The sequence below is a fragment of the Panonychus citri genome, unplaced genomic scaffold, assembly GCF_014898815.1.
Source record: "Panonychus citri isolate SS breed McGregor unplaced genomic scaffold, ASM1489881v1 Contig00015, whole genome shotgun sequence".
In the NCBI taxonomy this organism is placed as follows: domain Eukaryota; kingdom Metazoa; phylum Arthropoda; class Arachnida; order Trombidiformes; family Tetranychidae; genus Panonychus; species Panonychus citri.
Window position 1 is genome coordinate 1 of NW_026515420.1, and position 20,843 is coordinate 20,843.

Sequence of the window (20,843 nt, forward strand, 5' to 3'; positions counted from 1 at the left end):
TCATTACCATGTCAAAGTTTCATGATTCAAGTTCCTAATGCGATAATATGAAATTCATGATACTTTTCTTGATGGAAATAAATGTTTTAATGAGATAAAGAATTTGCACAAATTTCTTTTCAAGTTCGATTCAAAGTATTAGAACTTAAAGTGAATATCGAAAAGAAAATCATTTCGTTCACATGGTAATCTTTTTTTATTCCATCATGAGATGTTTTCTCTCTCTCTCTCTCTCTCTTTCTATCTCTAGTTTCTTTCCTAATTCATGGCAAAATCGACTGAATTTATATTCAAAGGTTCGAGCTAAAAAAAGTTCTAAGAACTTTATTTAATCATTAAGGTTGAATGGTAACTGATTATCATTATTATTAACTTAACTTCATCGAATCATCATCAATCTTATAAAGATTCAGATTAAGCTTTATGAGAGAGAAAGGGAGAGGTAGAAGAAAAAAGTTCTTATTCTCGAACTGATTTCATAAAATTCTTCAGGAATTTACAAGAAGAAAGTCATGATTAATATACTCATGGAAAAAGTTCGTATAATTCATGATAAGTGTTAAACTGTTGCTTCCTTTCAGTTAAAATCCAAGGTAAACAGATTATTTAGCTCATTGTCAATTCATTTCATGATAACTTTCAACATCGATTTAGAAATGAATACATTTCATGGAATTACAGAAGTTGAGTATTCAGAAATTGCAAAATTTATCCTCTGGTTATTGATGAGAAGATATCAGAAACAGACTAGGCAAGGATAAGATTTAGTAGGAAAAATCAATTCTGATAATATCTCATGACAGACTGACAAATGATTGAGGATGACAACTGAAAAGATAATCTTGAAATCGTTTAAATCTTGATTATCTGAATCATCAATTTCTGATCTTATTTTGTAATACTTTTTATCAAAATTGTAGAATTTCATTTCCCATCTAATATTCAATTCCCATGAGATTAGATCCAATACCATCTCAAGAAATCAGTCTATCTTTCGAGTACCAAAATTTCAAGGTCAACTAAAGTTGATGTAAGTATCAATCGTTTTCATTATTCTGATAACTTGCCTTGTTTTTTAGCCTCTTTTTGAGGTAAATTAAGTGTATAAGTGGTCAAGGAAACGGATGGACTTCGACCTTTCTTATTGCTACCATAGATGTTGAGAGTAAACCTCGTTGAACTGGGAAGCGAATTGATATAAAATGAAGGCACTTGACTTGCGGTGGACCAATGGAGCTTTTGAATATCAGAATTATAAACTTCGAGGAAAAATATTTGAGTCAATCCACCGCTATCACCAGGTAAACATGAGACACTTAGGGAATCCAAAGTTTGGTTACGAATGGTACAATTGGTCACTGAATCAGGAGGACCTTTCAAATGAGAAGGAAGAAAATATTATATAAGATTAAAAATTTGTATCCCAAATTCATTCAATAGAAAAACATGATTCATGATAAATCTCCTGGAAAAACATTGTAGAAACAAATTGTAACTTCGACAAATGATAATAAATTTTGCCAGAATTCTCATGGTTCTGAACAATGAATAGGATAATAAATGGTTCTTCAAATACTTATCATGTTATCAATTGTTACCTTTCCATGTTTTTGGTTTCACAACTCTAGAACTTTTTGTTTTCTAACAATTCTCAGATTCATTCATGTAGTTATCACATTTTCAATCAGAAATCAATCAGTGAACCAGCAAATTCATTCAACGGAGAAAAAAAAAGTGAGAAAAAGTCGACAACTTTGTAATAATAATGTTCGAGCATAATAATAACATATATCATCGTCATGATTATAACACCAACCTGAGAAATTGAACCTTAGAATGATTTTTAGAACAAAAAAGTTCCAAAGACAAACTATAACTTAACTTTTTCTCATATCTGTTTACCTTTGATATTATTTTACCTTTCGCTTTGTTGCAAAACTTTCAGTCTATTAGGTGGTTCCTGAGATTTCATTTCAATTGTCACGAAACATCATGAAGATTGCAACATTATGTTCCAGTAAGAGTATTTCATCATTTCATGATAGCTCTCAATTCTGTTAATATCTTTCATGGTTCGAGAACTTTTCTCTTTTTTTCTTTGTCCTTCTTATTACTAATTCGAGATTCATTTTGATCTCTTCATCTTTTGTCCTCTGTTAATACCTGATAAGTCCCGATTCATACAGTTGAACAATCATCTGTCCATCATGATAAACTAATCCTGTCAAAGCAATCCAATCAAGGATTTGTAATACAGATCATGTAGTATTCAGAGGTATGAGAGATCTGGATATGGATTCAGGGAGAAAGAATGAGAAATGAAATAACATATCGATTCAATAACAAGAATAACAGCAACTTCTATTAGATGTCTGGGGTTAGAAAAATTCAGCAAGTATATTGATATAAGAAAAAAATAATAGAAATAAACGAAACACGGAAATATTCAACTTATATAAATATGAAAAAAGTGAAAAATAAGTTTAGAAATCAAGATGGAAATAATCAATTCTAAATTAACTTTCACATTCTATTATTATCGAGTTGACTCCAGATCATGAATGGATCAATTTTGCTACAAATTCAAATTTCCATCATTATGTTAAATTTGCAAATAAAATCAGAATTCAACAGAACCGCCGCAGGGATTGGAATCGCTTCTCATTCCCAATTGAATCATTATCTTTCCTAAGCGATCTACCTCCTTTCTCCCATGCATATCAATGTATATCAAATTCATTGTTCCACCACCCACTCCACCCAATCGGTCTCTCTCTCTTGTATGTTACATGACATTCATTTTCATGGTTGTGTCTTTTTCTGAGCCAAATGGATTAAATGGAGTAACAATTTAGATGGGGTGTGGTAAGAGAGCGTGACAATTCCCATGAGAAGATGGAAATTATGAAATAAACTATGAAAAAATATGGAACATGGAACAATCTTGCTCATTGAGAATAGAAAATTTTATCCCAAAGAATTTCCATCCATTATTATTTTCCATAGACTTCCCCTGTTTCTCCATTTTTATAATCATCATTATCATCATCAACTAAACTGTTCCTAAAGTAGAAGAAGCATTTATATATTGTTATCATTTTTATTGTTATCATCATCATCATCACAATTATTAATGTATTATCATCATTCTCATCTCATGAAAGTCATTGTCTCTCCATCTATTCATAAGAACATAATTTATATCCAACTCTGAGCAGGGAATTGAAACTTACACCAAAAGTGTGTATGTGTGACTCATTTGATTACAATTAACATGAACAACAATTTAACAATAGATTATTATGATTACAATCGACAACTCGTTCAGAATTTCAATCTATTCAAAGCCAAAGGAAATTAATTAATAATTTGTCCAAATGAAACAAATTCCCAAGTTTAATTTCTTCAATGAAAATCCATTAAATGTTCATTCAATTCTTTCGATAACAATTTCATCGTCTAGACATTTCCTAGAACTCATAGTTTCAGGGAGAAAAATATCAAATCGTATTGAAAGTAAATATCGTAAACTTTTTCCATCGAAAAAAAAAGTTATATTCAAATTCATCTTGAGATTACCTTTGAATTTGATACAAAGTTCGTGTTAAATTGTATCATGAAAGTTTCATTCAGATGAAAAGAAACATTTTTTTCAGAAACAACTCAAAATAATTTGGAAGTTCATGTAAAAACAACTCGGCAAAGCGATTAGAACTCGACAAAAAAAATACTTTCAGCAAAATGAAGCAAAAACTGTTTCAACAGCAACAACAATCAAATGAGGTGTCACTCAGATGGATTCACAAAAACTGTCAGAACTTTTTGTTTTCATGGTTATTATTATTATTATCATGAAGTTCTGGGGGATATTGTAAAAGTAATTGTTCAGGAGGATGATAAGAGAGGGATGAGAATGATGATAAGGAAAATAAATCCACTGGAAAAGATTGACATGAAAAAACAAGATGTCGACAAGATTAACGGGATAACCTTGTAATACAATCAACCAAAGGACAGATGATTAAATTGAAACAATTAGGTAAATAACCTTGTTAGTTTGTATCATTTATATTGTCCAGTTTAATTGTCCAACCATCTAAATATATCAAAGCTTATTTATCATAACAATAAAAAAAAATCCATAGACATTGAGCAACATCAGTTCAATTGAATGCTCATAATAACCAAAGTTGAAGGTTAATCTAATTTTCATTTTCACCAAAGAAACAAAGACAAAGTCTATCATGGTTTTCATTGTCTACTCCATGAAATTATCAACTCACTCATGTCCTTGGACTTTGAATTAATTGTAACCAGAAATAGAAAATAATAACTAAGCTTATTGTCCAAATTTCATGATACTCAACATGTTCACAGTATTATATTATTTAGACTGAACATGCAATCCTATTTATAGCATTTCAATAGTTTCTTACAACATGAATTTCCATGAGCTGGACAATGTCCAGAAAAAAAAGTTGATTCTCTTTCTCTCTCTCTTTATTGCCAGTTACTTACTTGCTGGAATCACTTGATATGAACAAGGGTCAGTCTGGACACCCACTTTATTTGATCCCCAACAAAGTAGGACACCATAGGAGTTTTTATACTTTGGTACATAGGAAACTACGGAAAGACTTGAATTTGAGGTAAATGAACGTATCTCAACAGTTTCCAGGGTATTATTGAGCATCCAATTAAACTGAACATCATCTGGATCAGCATCAACTGAACAGCTTATATTGACCATCTCATTACGAGCTACACCAAATTTAACTTCCTGGAAAGGTTTACAAACAGGGGAAACTGAATATCATCAGATAGGAAAAGAGATAAATAAAAACATCAATAGTAATTAGAATCACAATTGACTTTTATAAGATGAGAAAATCAAATAAACAAACAATTTGAAACAATTTAGATGAAATCGCTTATTCTGAGAAGAGATTAATGTTATATATATTGAAAAGATTTCCAATCTTACAGAACTTTTCAGAACTTTTCTTCCTTTTATACTTTGATTAATGTTCAATATCTTGTGATAATAAATGATTGTTGATGTTCTTGTTTCATCATGAAAACGATAATAAAAAAAAGTTCATGAAAACAAAGGTAAATCCATGGAATTCAAACTTTAGAGGCTCGATTGTTACATAAAGAATATTATTTTATCCCGAGAAAAAAAAGGTCTAGTTACTTGAGAATTCAGGTTAATAGTGTAAAAGAAAAATTGAAAAAAAACGAAACTTAATCTTTCACAATAAAAGATGAAGTGAAAAAGGGATTAGTGAATCTGGAACGGGATTAAAGGGATATAATGATCAACTACTTTTCTCTAGTGAAACGATGATAATGGAAAACAATGGAGAGAAAATTTCGGAAAATCATTGGAATTCAATTTGACCAGAATTTTCTTTCACAAATATTTCAAGTCCTTTTATATCTTCATCATCTCATGAGCCTATCATCATGACTTGAATTTCAGGTAAAGTCAATCGTTTTTATGAACTTTTATCGTTTTCTTTCATCTTCTTGTAACTTTAGTCTGTAAAAAAATTCTCTGAACAAAATGGTCAAGAGATTATTCTGAAAACTGATCAAAAGACAGAACTGTATCTTTTGTATGTTCCAATGAAAATTGAAACCGATAAGTTACCATGTAAAAGTGCATGATGGTAATATACTAAGCAGAGAGAAAATGGAAACAAGAAATTTTTGTTCTGGAAAAAAATTCAGAGGTAAAAACATCATGAAAAGTTAATAGGAAAACATGAAAAGTTCAATCGTAATATATTCAATTCAATTGATTGGTAAGCTTTTGCAGACAAAGCAATCAAAGAAACCATGTTAATAATTTACTTGATTGTTGTTTACAAAGAAACAATTTTCTTGAGCAATAAAAATCACATGGAAAATATCAGAGCAAAAAGAAATTGAATTTACAAAAAGTATTGAAATTCATCATGACTTATTCATTTACTTTTTACATGTAATAGATTCCAAAAGAACCGTTCGGGCAGTTGGTCAAGTTATCGATTTGAGTTCTCATGGAGATTGAAAATGGTATCCAGCGAATTTGAGGAAATTTTCCAAACAAATGTGTAGATTCCTCTGAAAGAGACTCAAGAACTTTTACTAATCAGAATCATGATGGAAAAAAAAAATTCCATAAAGTTGGTTATTCTCATCTCTTATTATCGACAAACGATTATGTGATGAGTGATAGAGAGTTTGTGTCATCAACATCTCAAGTATTTTCCCATTATCATCCACCACATCAACAAAGGTAAATGTCCATAAAAGAGATGATATTTTTTTGAAGATAAAAAATGATGACCATAGGAAGAAGAGAAGAAACAAAATTCTCTCAGGAGATTCAGGGTCCATGTATTATTTTTCTATCCAAGTGACAAGCTTGAGTGAACTTTAAGGGTTTAAGGAAATGTTACATTATCATCATCAAGTTTTCATCCCATTTTATCCTCTATTTTCAACTCAATTTCTTGAATATAACATTCGACTAACTTATCATCTTATTAATATAATAATCACCATGCAGATTATTATCATCTGAGATTTATGGAACTCCTTGTAACTAATCATTTCCATCTACTCGATTAATCAATGTATCAGCTGTTGTTTGGACATTTCACCAAGTTACCCCTTTAAATTGATTCCAAATTTTTCGCGGTAAATATCATTGGATTGTCTTTCGAGTGATTGATTAGTGCGATTCGATAGTTGAACGAGCGAAAACTTGATAAAACTCAAAATCATAGTAAATTACATGATAACTTTTGACTTATCATCTAATAAATAAAAACTTTTGTTTATCGAGAGGAAAATGAAATGCTCAATGTATCAATTTATATATTTACAATGTTCCAGGTCAAGAAGTGATCACTTGAAGAGAGGATGAACTCAAGATTAATATCAATTCAGTCTCATGCAGTAAATGATAGTTCATTTCATGGTGGAAAAGGATCTTAATGAAATATACATAAGATTTTAACTATTTATCGCTCACTCTCTAGCATTTACACAAGAGACTCATTGTCTTAAAGATTTCAAATGGGTCTCTTATCCTTACTATCATCATCATAATTAATCATGATTATTCATAATGAATTGAAACGTATTACCCTGAATTTAGATACAATATAAACAATAAGCTAAATGTTGCTCCATGTAAATCAGAATCTAAATCTTGAGGGAAAATCATCTTACAATAGTTTATTTTAATTTTGAATTTCTCATGTTTATATATTTGTAAACATTATGATGGTGCATATGGAGTTAAATTGCCGATTTAAATAAACCTTTCAGTTCATAAATTCTGAGCAAAATGTTACAATGTGACATCTAAATTCTGTAAGAAAATTTGATTGGTACATAACCATGAATTCTGTTCACTTCTGTTTATTATTATCCATTTTCCCTCTCATTTTATTTCTTCCTCTCTCCATTTTCATTTTCTTTATCAAACCTTATATTCCTTTTAAGATGATCATCGTCATCAGAACTCTGGTGAACTAATCCCTAAGGCGATTCTGATCTATCATCATGATCGTTATATTATTCATAATACTCAATTCTTGCTTCATGTTTACAATCTTTCTCGTCATTTCATCAAAATCTTCTCTGTTCTATCCATTATCTTACTTAACTGTATTCTGAATTCTATCATGAAAAAAAGAGATATTCTTACCCATTTAACCAATTTCGACAATGAACACTTCCACTCTTCCATCTTACCTCTCACTTCCTTTTCCTTTTTCCTCTTCCAACACCTAAACTTATTCATCGGCAAAATTCATTACCTTGGGAAAAAGATGAGCACATGAAAATTTCAATGTTCTAATGAATTAAAATCTATAATAATGAAATAAATTTAAGGAATGATAAAAAAACGAGTAAAAGTTGAATGGAAAACAAAAAAAAAACTTGAAATCGAAATTTTTTCTCAATCAATCCCCTGAGGCGATTTAATAATTTCATAGCTAACAAGATGTTGAAACGATTTCATTCAACTTTCGTCATTATCATCAATAAATGATCAACAATAATCACTTATGGTTAAAGTTAATTGTATTTTCGTTATCATTGCAATCGTTTCACTCTTAGTAGGTCAACATGTTATAAACAACATTGATCTTCATCAATAATAACAAAGGTAAACAAGAGAGGGATAAATTTTAATTTGATTTATTTTATTTATGCTGAATCAATGTTTCTGTTATCCTTAATCATCATCATCATCATTCAATTTAAGTTGATCATTAATCAATTTGATTCTTGGTGATGTTTCATATACTATTTCTAAATTGTAATGATTCAGATTGACAATCAGAGAAAAAGGTTAAGAGAAACTGATATTTGAAGACGAAAAATTTATGATAAATATTGACTGAGTATTCACATCATGGTCAATAGGTGCAAGTTCATGGTAATTTAGACTAGGAGTGGGAAAAAATTCTGAAAGTTCATTAATGAATTTGGATCATCAGACACAATGAGATTTTCCCATGTAAAAGTTAAAAGATTATGTTTATCTGGATGAGAATAAAAGTTTTTACAATGTAAACAAAATAAAAAAAGCTAAGACTCAATTAGATTGGTGGATTTTAGATGAGATTCAGATTAAGTTCATGGTGAAAAAAAAGAGTTGAAACTGAAAGCAGGGGAAAAAATCAATTCCAACTCAAACTCTTGCCATTCATTAATTGGTTACAATGAATTAATCAACTTGTCTTATCAAGTTGCTGGTAAATCTTAATTAACTCAATCAACAGAGGTGAATAAAAAAAACTAATGCAAAGTTCATCAAGATGAAATCCAGAGAAAAGTTCAATGCAACAGAATAACAATTGAACGAAAAATGGAAATATAAACTCTGATGGAAACAGTTCGAGAATTGACAGAATTTTCAAAGAAAAACATTCTAGATAAAATTCTGTCATGATGATATTTATGAAGAGAATGCTAGTGGTTAGAAATCAAACAGAATCGAAAGAGTTTCTTAACATTCTCCATGTAAGAACATTTTCTCAGAGAGAGAGAGAGAGAGAGATGATAATTATTGCATCTTTGGTGTCATCATGATGATAATTCATTGGTTTTTTACATAAAATTCTGACACAAACAAACACACTCCTCGTGTTGATTGATAATGTATATAAGATAAGTAACTCAAATTGACTTATTACACCTTAATTAACAACCTTTTTCCACTTCCTATTCCATCATATCCACTCCCTCTTTCCGTAAGGTAATAAATCATTAGCCTTGATTTTCATACCTTTTGTATGATATACAAATGATATGATTTTTTTACAACATGCAATCAATCAGAAAACATTAGCTCAATGGAAATTATTGAATTTACATGAACATGAGAAAATTTATCGAGATAAGTTATCATTTATTTAGCTAAGAAGAAAAGAATATTATTTTTTTTATATTCTATTCGTTTTTCACTCCAACTTATATGGTTTGATTTCATGAAATTTTTATACCGAAGTTAATGTAAAGGTAAGAGGAAGGAAAAAAGGTTTTCACCTTCAGTTCTCATGAGATTGAAACTCGGGGAACATTATTTAAGGTGAAAGACTAATTTTCATCAACCAAAGGCAAGGGAGAGAAAGGAGAGGAAGAGGGTGGGGTGGGTGAGACATGGAAAAGACAAAGATGTATGAAGGAAAAGTATACAAACATAGAAGAAAAAAGAAAAAGCAAAACAAGAGATTCTGATGAAGATAATGGTGGATGATAAAGGTAAACAATAGGATGGAAAAAGAAAACATCACAACATTTTAGAGCTTCAACTGTATTCGTCTTCCCTTCATTCATTGTAAGGAAAAGTGGGTATGCAATGAGTAGAAGAGGCTAAGATAAGATTACATTGAATAGAAGGAGGGAAAAAAATCGAAGCTCAAGAACATGAAGTGTAATTATTACTATCATAAGATTACAAACATTTTCCATCAAAAAGTTTTAATATTTACCAGTTTTTCAGAGCATTTTCATCGTCATCATAATCCTAATCACTTGAGAATCAAGGACATCTAAAGTTCAACATGAAGATAGATTTTTACATGAAAATTCAAGAAGGGAAAATCATTATCATCATCATCATCATGAAGTAAACATGAGAAAGGTTATCAAAGGTCCGATTAACAATATAATATGTATTATATTTATTTATAGATGAAAATAATAATATCAAAAGCAATCAAGTAAATTTGCCTTAGGCCATTTTCATCCAAAGATTTGATTCAATATTAATTCAATTATAATGAATTATCTCACTTGGAAATGTAATTTCATGACTTTCAGGATTTTTGCTCCTTCAAATTGGAGTGAAAGGTCACTGGTCATCCTCATTTTGTATACTGTACTTGTCTGTGATTCAATTGTCACTTGTAATTGTCATGTTATTGTAAAGTTTATTTCATGATAATATTTTATAAATGATAACTTCATTTACTAACTCTGAATACATGATGAAATATTAATATTGTTCAAATATTAAACAATTAACAACTGTTGCTATTATTTGTCACTGTTATTAATTGACTTACAATGTTATCGTATCAATTGTTTATCTTATCACTCTTGAAATATTCAGTTTCATTGTTTACCATGAAACTTAAGTACCTTATCCCTTTCATGATAATTGTTATCAGAGAGTTAATTCAATTATCTTGTTTTCATATTCAACTCGGCATTTCATTCAATACTAAAAACAATTAACTCGACTAATTGACTTAATTGGCTAAGATAAGATTAGAATCATTTTTGTTTTCTTTCTATTCCATGGAAAGTTCCATTCAGGAAAGAAGAAAAGTCAATTCGAAATGCATATTAACAAATGTCGAAAAAAAGTTCTAACATGATTGACTTTGTAATGTGATACTAAGATATCATTTCTATCGGAGATTTTGAGATAAGTTCATTTGAGTTTCTCTTTTTCTGAAGAAACTTTTCATTTGGAATAATTCATGTTTTAGAATTTTTCTTTTCATGATGTTTTTGAAAACAAGATTCATGATTATATCAAGTCAAACGTGAGTGGGAAAAAATTACAGAATCTGGAGGAAAAGGTTGTGGTGGGAGTGAGTGGAGTTGATGAATGACCATTGAAATATATCTTTGGTGTTGAGTGTTGAATCATGAACTTTGATTTCCATTGAGATGATAGATAAATTCATGAGAAGATAGTGGATAGAAAAGAGCAAAAAGCAAGATGAGCATCATTTTCATAAGAAAACCATAAAGATGTAGATGAGGATGAAAAGGAAAGCAAGAAAGTGGATAAGAACAATTTTGTTTCTCTTTTTTCTATTATCATGTTTATCTCTTTCTCTTTATTCTGAATCTTCAACTTTTTTCACCATTGAAATAAATCTCAAACAAAGAAAGAGGAAGTAACCATGATGATAGAAGAAGAAGATTATCTTGCAATGATAACATTTAATCTTAAATTTTCCAGGGAGGGAGAAGAGAATGAGACAGACAGAACTGTCTTCCCTTTTAACCGAAGAATATCAAGTTATCAGAACTTTTCAGAATTTCTAGAAACCCGGAAAATGTTGACATGAGTGTAAACAAACATCCTTAATGATAACCAACAAGAAACAAGAGTAAATTTGTAATTCACTCAAAGAGAAATAAAGTTATCATGGAAATTCAGAGTCAATTAAATGAATCCGATGTCCAGAACTTTATCTTTCCAAATGAAAATCATGCTTACCAAACTCAAGGTTACCCAAGAACTGAGAACCAATTTAATTTATTCTCAGTAGATTTCAATGTATATACTTTTTTCACCCTGAAAAGAATAGGAAAAAAAATATTCATTGCAAAAATTTTCTTCATTCATCTTCTTGAAACCAGATTACCATGACAACTTATTTACCTATTAACAGATGATAATATTTACCTTTACGAGAAGTGATTCTAAACTCATTTGATTGAATAACAGGATAAGAGATGAGAAAACAAGATTATCGAATCTCAAAGTCGAGACAGAACTTTGTTCCCTCTTAGAACAATTCTAAAGGCTATATAACCATTATCATCATGACGATAACTTGTAGATGAGCATCAATGGAGAGACGATGATGATGGAAAAGTGAGAGAACGAGAATAATAATGTAAGATAAAGTGAAAAGAGACGACATTATATTAACATTGTTTGGATAAAACTCTCTGGTAATTTTATCGTTTTTTCATCAAGGTATAAACAGAGCATTAACCTTTTACCTTCCTCTCTCAACCTCAATCATCATCATCATCATCGTCATCCCATTCAAGTCACTTCAACTCTCTTTGTTATGTTAGTCTTACATTTCCAATTGAATCTCATTCATTTCCAATAGATGATCAATTCAGAAATTTTTTCTCTTCCGCCTCCTCATCTTATCCCTAAGCTCAATTCTTAAATTTCATCTTTCTTTTTCTGGAAGATGCTCACTTTATTCTCATCTTCATCATCTTGCCCATCCCAATATAATAAAACATTTAATGTAAAAAGATAAACATTGTAAATGGAAAATATAATTTCTCAATTTTCATGATACATCATTTATTTTGTTGCTACAAAATGTTAACAATAACAAAAGAAATAAATAGAAAATAGTTTTGAATGAACAGAGAAAGAGAGAGAAAAAAGTTCTGGTCATCTAGATTATTGCAATTGGTCAGATGATTAATATACCTATTGGAAAGTTAATGGTCGGTAAAGAGGGAAAATCTCAATTGAATTTACAGTTTGCAAGCGATTTGCCATGGAAAATGTTGTTCTTAAAATTGGTTACAATTTGGTATCTAATTGTAATTTAGAGCATTGATTCAACATTTTTCTATCCTCTTCATCTGATGGGATAATCTTCTCGATTACTTGATATTAGATTAAGAAATTGTGCAAGTTAATCTTTCTCAAATTGAATGCAATTCACTTAGAAAGTGACAACTTATCATCATCATCATCATCTGCTAACATGATTAGATTTAATTTAACAACACAGCCAGTGATGTAATTTCATTAGATTGCTACATTTAAACTTTGAGATTTTCAGAATCGATCGTAAAAAGTATAACGCATTTGAAATGAACACCAGAATAGTGAAGAGGAAAAACTCTAATGTCGAAAAGAAAAGAATAACAAAATCAAGGAAGAAAATAATGATGGCGATGATAGTAAGAGAGAGAGAGAGAGAGAGAGAGAGAGAGAGATACTAAGAATAAGACAAAAAGAGGATAAGGAAATGATGAAAAATACATGAGCTTAAATCCAGCGAGATAAATGTTAATGATTGTACATTATCATCGCTTTAATATCGTCAAGTTACTTAGATTTTTTGAATCTCCAGATTCTTATTTAAGGAGGGAAAAAGACATGATAAACTAGAGGAAAGGGTTAAAGTTCAAAAAAAAGCAAAACTCAATTCGAACTATGATGATCTGCAAAAAAGTTCGAAATACTAGATAACAATTTATACGAAAGAGAGTAATAAGAAATTGATGAGAACAGTGAGAAAAAGAAAATGAATCTCATGTTGATAATGATGATGATGATAGTGATAAGAATGATGATCAAGATGAGAATAAAAAATGTTCTTAAAAGAAATAGTAACTCGATAGATTTACAGAAAAAAAAAACCTCATTATCTGTCACCAAAAGTGTCATTTTTCCCTTTGCCGTGTCAATGGAAATGAAACTTTTTTATTCAAAATCATGATCATCAAAGTGAATGGGATGATAAGCTCATAATCATCATCATCTTCACCAACACCATCCTTGGCGAGGATACATAAACAATGGTTGTATCCTAATAACAATGACAATGGGAAACTGTTAATGACAATCAAGCGTACGGAGGTTGATTATATGCTCATCACAATTAACACAATTAACTAACAACAGAAAACTATTTATCATTATTTATTGATGGTAACATAATAATAATTAAAGCTTAATTAAGCATAAATGAATAACTCCTTAATCAGTAAACAACAATATAACAAATTACGGATAATAAATAAATTAAGTTGGCACTTAATTGTTGTAAATGTAGTTTAAATCATCTTAATAATCATTAACAGTTATGATCATCATCAAATCTCAATGTAAAAACTAATAGGATATAACAACAATCATTAACGATAAAGAATATCATTAAATTTGATCATTTAATTAATACACACTTAAATGATTAATCATCATTGAAAATATCTAATCAATTAATCAGTTGATCATTAAGGTGAATCAGTTTTAATTATTTGGTCTCCTAGAAAATTGCTTCTAATTATATCCTAAACTTTTTTTGAGATCATCTCAGTTAATTGTTGGTTTTTATTATCCTTTTAATGATCTAATTGATTATTTGTTAATAATATGGTTTCAATTGGTCAACAATTATCAGCATTGCAACTTTTTATTGGGAGTGGTTGATGGTCAAGGCTTCAGATGGAGATGGTCAATGTTATCATTAGAGAGTAACTTGTGGTTTCCATCATGAAGATTGAATCATTGTCGATAATCATGATTGGATTGGAATAAAGGAGAAAAAAAATAATATTTCTCTTCTCATCTCGAGGAAAAAGTTCTGACATTCGAAGGATCAAACTAACACTTTCGATATCGTTGTAATTAATCAACAATCTTGTGATTACAAGTTGAGATTTTCCAAGTCAATAAATCTATTTGTCTACTTATCCTAATTGCAAAAGCGAATCTTCAATTGGATTAATAATTGATACGAGTTCATGCAATGATTAGAAATGATTATTCTCATGAGTCTGATTACCTTGATATTTTTGTTCTAAATGAATATTGAATTTTTTTCTTCGAATTTCGAGTTTTTTGTTTTGCATTTTCTCCTGTAAAAACTTTAGATCTTTTTTTCTCCTCTTCGTTTATCCTCTTAAGATTATTTTCTCTGGTGATTACCCAGAGGAGAATCTGAATGATTACTGGATATTTGTTATTGGAAGAAGTTAATTGTTTGCATAATTTTCTTTTCTCTTATTAGTTTTTTTGCGAGAAAAACAAACGTGGAAAAAATATTTCGAATACAACAAAAATAAGATAACACTTACAGAGCACTTTAAGGTAAAAGGTATCACTGGTTCCAATTCCTTCAGAGTTTGTTGCTGAGCACGAATAATATCCTCGATTTTGCCGTTTGACTTTCTGAAGGACAAGCGATTGATTCGAGATTATTATTCCAGATGAAGGTTGGGACATTAAAGGTGATCCATTGAATATCCAAGTGACCTCTGTAAGCCACGGGTTCGAATCGATGATACACTCAAAATACACATCACTTCCTTCACGAATTGAGTCACGATCAATTTTAGCACCAAGAACAATATTCACAATTGGAACATCTATAAGCGATTTAATCACAATTAGAACAAAAATGAAAGAAGACAATTAGAAAATGAAAGCATTACCTCTGTAAGGGCATTAATGGTCAGTTTCATCAAGCACTTTGATTGTCAAGCCAATGGAAAACTTTACAATCAAAAAATAAGCGGAAAAGGAAGTTGGTTTTTTTGTTGTTGTTCTTATCTAATCAACAATCAAACTTGTTTACAATTTGATTAGCTGATAAATAGCATAAAATCATTTGTACAATTTGTATCATTTGTGTATCTTATCAATCAATCAAACTGATGATGGTCATCATCATCATCATCATCGTCATTTAAATGGTAACCGTTACTGTTAATACAACAATGATGATGAAAGTGATGATAAATCAGCTGAAACAATCGCAATCATCATGGAGAAAGTTCATTTATCATTTTCTATTCTTTCATAATCATTTCCCTTGTTTCTTGTATCAAGTTCATGTTCAATTGATTTTTCTCTTTTTCTTCCTGGTTCCATTTACTCATCTCCATCATCATCATCATCATCGTCGTCATCCTCTCTTTGATTAATCTTCAACCCCAAAGAAAATAGATAATTATCATTATTAGTAATTGATTGTTTGTCTTAACAATTGTCATTGACATTTGATCATAAGTCAACTAATCCAAGTAAAAATCTTTCAAAGCTAAAAGATTATCGGTCATGATCATTACAAGATAATGATGATTTAAAGGGAAAGAAATGGACAGTGAGAGAGAGAGAGAGAAAAAAACTAATCCACTAGAAGATTATTATTACGCAAAGAGAATAAGAATTACAATTTGTTCATTCGAATAAAATTAAAACTTTTCTTCTCTAACAATCAAAGGGATTCAATTATTATTGTAGACAAAACCGGACAACTGATTATGCTAATATCTGAGTACTTGTGTCCAGCCCGTTGGGAGTGATCAACACATGAGATTATACTGATCTCTGTGATGACCATTACAAGCAGCCCAGTAAATGGTCAGTATCTTTGGTCAAAAAAAAATGTTAAGATGAACATGAAAATCTAAATGGTCAAATGGTTTCACCTCTTTAGGGAAATGTTACTCGTTTTCTGTGATATTTATGGTCATTGGTTTCGCAATAAAGATAATGACCTTACTTTTTTCTGCTGTTTATCTAATTTAATGATTGTTAATCAAGTGATAAGATGATTAGCAATCAGATTTAACTACTATTTAAGTAAATTGTTAAAATAACAATGAAAATGATTAACATTAAATTACCATAAATTATTAGCTTGTTATTGACCACTGGCTAGTTTGTTATCATGAAAGGCTCAATGAGTTAACATATATCTCATTATAACAATCAGTTTAGTTTTTTGATAAATTGAAAATGTAAGTTAATCAATTCTATTGGAAATCAATTATTGACACTTGATTATCTTAACAAGATTAAATTGTTGTTATTATTGAACATTAACATTATCGGTTGACCTTAATTGTAGCCTCTTAACAAGTAATAACATTATCAGTATTTGAGATAATTGATGAAAAAAAAGGATGAGGGAAGATGATCAAGTCTTTTAGGCTTCTATGGGTGGGACAATGGTGATGATGATGATGATGTTGTGTCAATGATTATCATCATCATCATCATCATCATCATTGATTTACTTTTGAAGATGAGGATGCAAAGAATCAAACGTTGATAAGATGTAAATGGGGAAAAAAAGAAGGAAGTGAAAAGAGAAAACAAAAAATTTAATTCCATTGGAAAAAAAGAAATCAAATGAAAAGAGATTGTGATATAACAATAGATCCTGAGAAAAGAATAAAATTTTTTCTTCACCTTCATTCTTTCATCTTCTCCATCATCGTTATCATCATCATCATCATCTTTTCATTGATTAACATGATGAGATTAGAAGATAAAAAGAGAATAGAATTTACTTACAATGAATGTTAAGTCTGACTGATTCTTCTAAGCTGCTATTCTTCATCAATGGATTTTCTGCTTGACAGATAAGTTCTTTACCATTGTCAGTTGAAGTTCCGGTAAATGAGAGAACGCTCATTGTCTCATTACCATCTTTAGAAATTGTATCACGAGATTTGTTCAATCGACGACCATCAAGCCACCAAAATAATCGAGCTGGTGGCCTGGAACCGGAAACTCTACAAATTAGTTCACTTCGTTTACCAGTTGATATAATTTTACTTGAAGGAAATTCAATTGATATTGTTGATGGTTTCACTTTTTATTCCCCATGAATATTATTGTTTTTGAGAAGAGGAAAAAAAAAGAAAGATAAAAATTAACACTTGTAGAGAAACAAAAAAGTTCATATTCAAAAGAAAAGTAAATGTTCAAAACTCGAGATAAAAACAATTATGAAAAGCTCAGTTCGAAATCTAATTTAATGTTATGCTTTTGATTGAATTTCTTTTGCCTTAGTAAATTAAATCAATGAAAATAAAATACTCGCAATTGAGACTACAAGAAGGAGGAGAAATGGGTTGAGGCGGAAATAGGATGTAATTCAGTCTTCCTGAATTTCTCGGTGAAAATCTCTCCCCACTTTGCATACGATAATTTAAGGTGGTGATATTTTTCCCTTGAATTAATCTATCAATTGATTTACATTATGTTTCCATTAACTTAGTAACAAATGAACCTTTCAACTGAATTTAAAATTTCAATAATTAACCGTTACAACTGATTTCAAACAAGTTAAAACAATGAAACCTTAATCAATGTAATCATCTAAAAGTAAATTAATGATAAGTAGCCAAAGATCAATTTACCAATTGAACTTGAGTCCATTAACAACTCTATGTTATCTTAATTTATGTGTATTGATAATATGATTAAGCTAATCAAATCTTTAGCAAGACAATCATTTAATTGTAACTTAACTGACCAATGATTTGATTTAATCCAATTCCAACACTAGTAACGATTTTTTTGCTTCAATTTGAATGATTTTTTTTTCTGTGATTCCACAAGGTAACTTATGGTTCGATAGTCTTTACTGATACAACCAATAGAGCAAAAATTGATACAAAATAATCAGATAATAATATTTGAATGATAATAAATGTTATCATGAGTGTTGATGAAAGTCAGATATTTTTGAAGTATGTTAAGTTTATGGTCAATGTTTTGGGTTGACCAGATTCATCCAAGCTTGACCAGACTAACCTTCATTAAGGAATAACCTTTTTTCCTTGTCCATATCAGAAGGATCATCAAAAACAACGAGCAAACATCCACACACCTCTCTTATTTTCAGCCTTCGTATCACCTCCTCTTCCTCTTCCTCTCATTCTCATTGTACATTGGAGGATAATAATGAGCATGATTCCCTCCGGTTCTCATCAGGGATCTAACAGGAGTCATTTGATTAATGCCTTTCATCTACAACATCATTTTCATCAATTCCATCATCATCTTCATCAGTTTTTCTTCCATTATTTTTCCTTGTTACAATTTAAATCTTTGTATATATTTTTCCGTCACGTTCAGAACTGTAAACGCTTCCAAATGCAATATCATTATCATCTCCTCTCCATTCTCACAGTATCACTCACTCCTTTTGCATTTATCTCATCCTATTATCTCTCACTCCCTATAACTTGGATTGATGATAAAAAGTCTAAATCAAAGAAATTTTCATCTTTTGCTCAGCATCTTCTTTCCTCATCTTCATCACCATTTTCCAAATACCCCCCAAGTATACACAGCTATTAATACCCTTTCGACTATCGGTTATCTATCATTATCCACCTACAATCTATCTCTATTAAAAATCATCTCTCTCTCTCTCTCGCGACCATCAACCCTCCCATAGACTCACCATGAACCCATATATTTATCATGATTATTTCAGTTCTTAAATACCTTGTGTCGCTTAATAAATTTAATCATTACTATCTTTCAACTATCAATATGCCACGAAGCGAGATAATATTATTATCTTCATCATAAATTATCCAATCAATAATAACCCTATGGTATTATTATCATTTGATCCCCACCACCGATCACAATCCTACTTTGATTTCTGTTGTCTCTCTCTCCAAGTTAAAGACAGAAATAAAAATTATATGAATTATTGTCTCTCAGTGAGTATCAATATTAACGGAAGTAAATACCCTGTTATATATATAAAACTCCCACAGATGATGATGATAATAGATGATAATGATGATGGAGGAAGAGAATATATATAATATTAGAATAAAAATCATTCCTTATATTGAGATGATAATCATCATCACAATACAGAAGTAGAAAAAGAAAGAAATAAGTTAATGATAAATTTCTCTGTCTATTTCTGTCTTTCTGCAAAGTGAAATGTGTTTATCTCTGTAAAAAAATTGTTGACTGGACAGAGAAATGACCAGCAACTTCTGATGATGACCCTTAGCTGAATGTCCACCGATTTCTGGATATATATTTTTATCCCCAATGATATAATGATAATGACGATAATATTTCATACAAGAAAAAGTTAGAATCCAATGGATATAATAAAAGTAGATTGAGTTTGCAAAGTCTCTGGATACTATTATCATTACGTTGATTATTATTATTACTTCAACTGATTGTGTACAATATTTTGTTAGTTTAAATAAAGTCTACTCTCAGTTATTAACCTGGTCAGTTTTAGCTTCTTATAAATGACCTTTAAGATTTTGTCTCAAAAAAAAAGACTAAAGTATTAGTATCAATAGTTAATCAGTAACAATTAAGTAATAACTTGTAATTCTAATCAATAAGTTTAGAGACAATTAAATGGTTTGATGATTTACTATCATTATGATTGTTGTGCAATAAAAAAAATTAAATTGTTGCAACTTAATCATTTTCGGTAAATTGTTCAACTATTAAGAAACTTTCACATTGATTACAATTCGTGTAACAATTACTATTAACCCTCCGAATCTATTGTATTCGTATGAGTTTTCATGAGATATTTTTTCAAATTTTATCCTTCATTTACTTTGAGAGTTTTTTTTTCTTCTTCTTTTTCGTCGAAAATGACAAAACTTTTTCATTTAGAACTTTTTTTTGACTCTTTTTCTTCCTCAAAAACACCCAAAGTTCAATTGTTCAAATCAAATGGTGTGTAAATTATTCTCGTAGCGATAATTGTGATAATTGTAACGAATTGAAAAATTTATTTCTCTTCTCACAAAACTATTAGAAGAAGCGAGAAAAAAGTTCACAACTAAATGTTGAAATTCTGTAAAATTCTGTTTACCATCTAGTCCATGATATCATTATACTGTTATCATGTTCATTTGGTCAGAACTAAATTATCATCAGTTAACCAGGTTTAAGGTAAGAAAATGAGAGAGTGTTAAGTGGGACAAAGGTGAGAAGGTGGGTCATTACACTTTGGCTTTTAGGTTAATCAATGTTTAAGCTTAAGGATATCATGGAGTGAATGGTTTACACTTAT

The 20,843-nt window shown here is 29.9% G+C and overlaps 1 pseudogene; it reads right to left on the minus strand.

Moving 5' to 3' along the window:
• Positions 1-306: 306 nt before the first annotated feature.
• Positions 307-20,843, minus strand: part of LOC128393803 (cell adhesion molecule DSCAML1-like) — a 38,736-nt pseudogene continuing 18,199 nt past the window's right edge.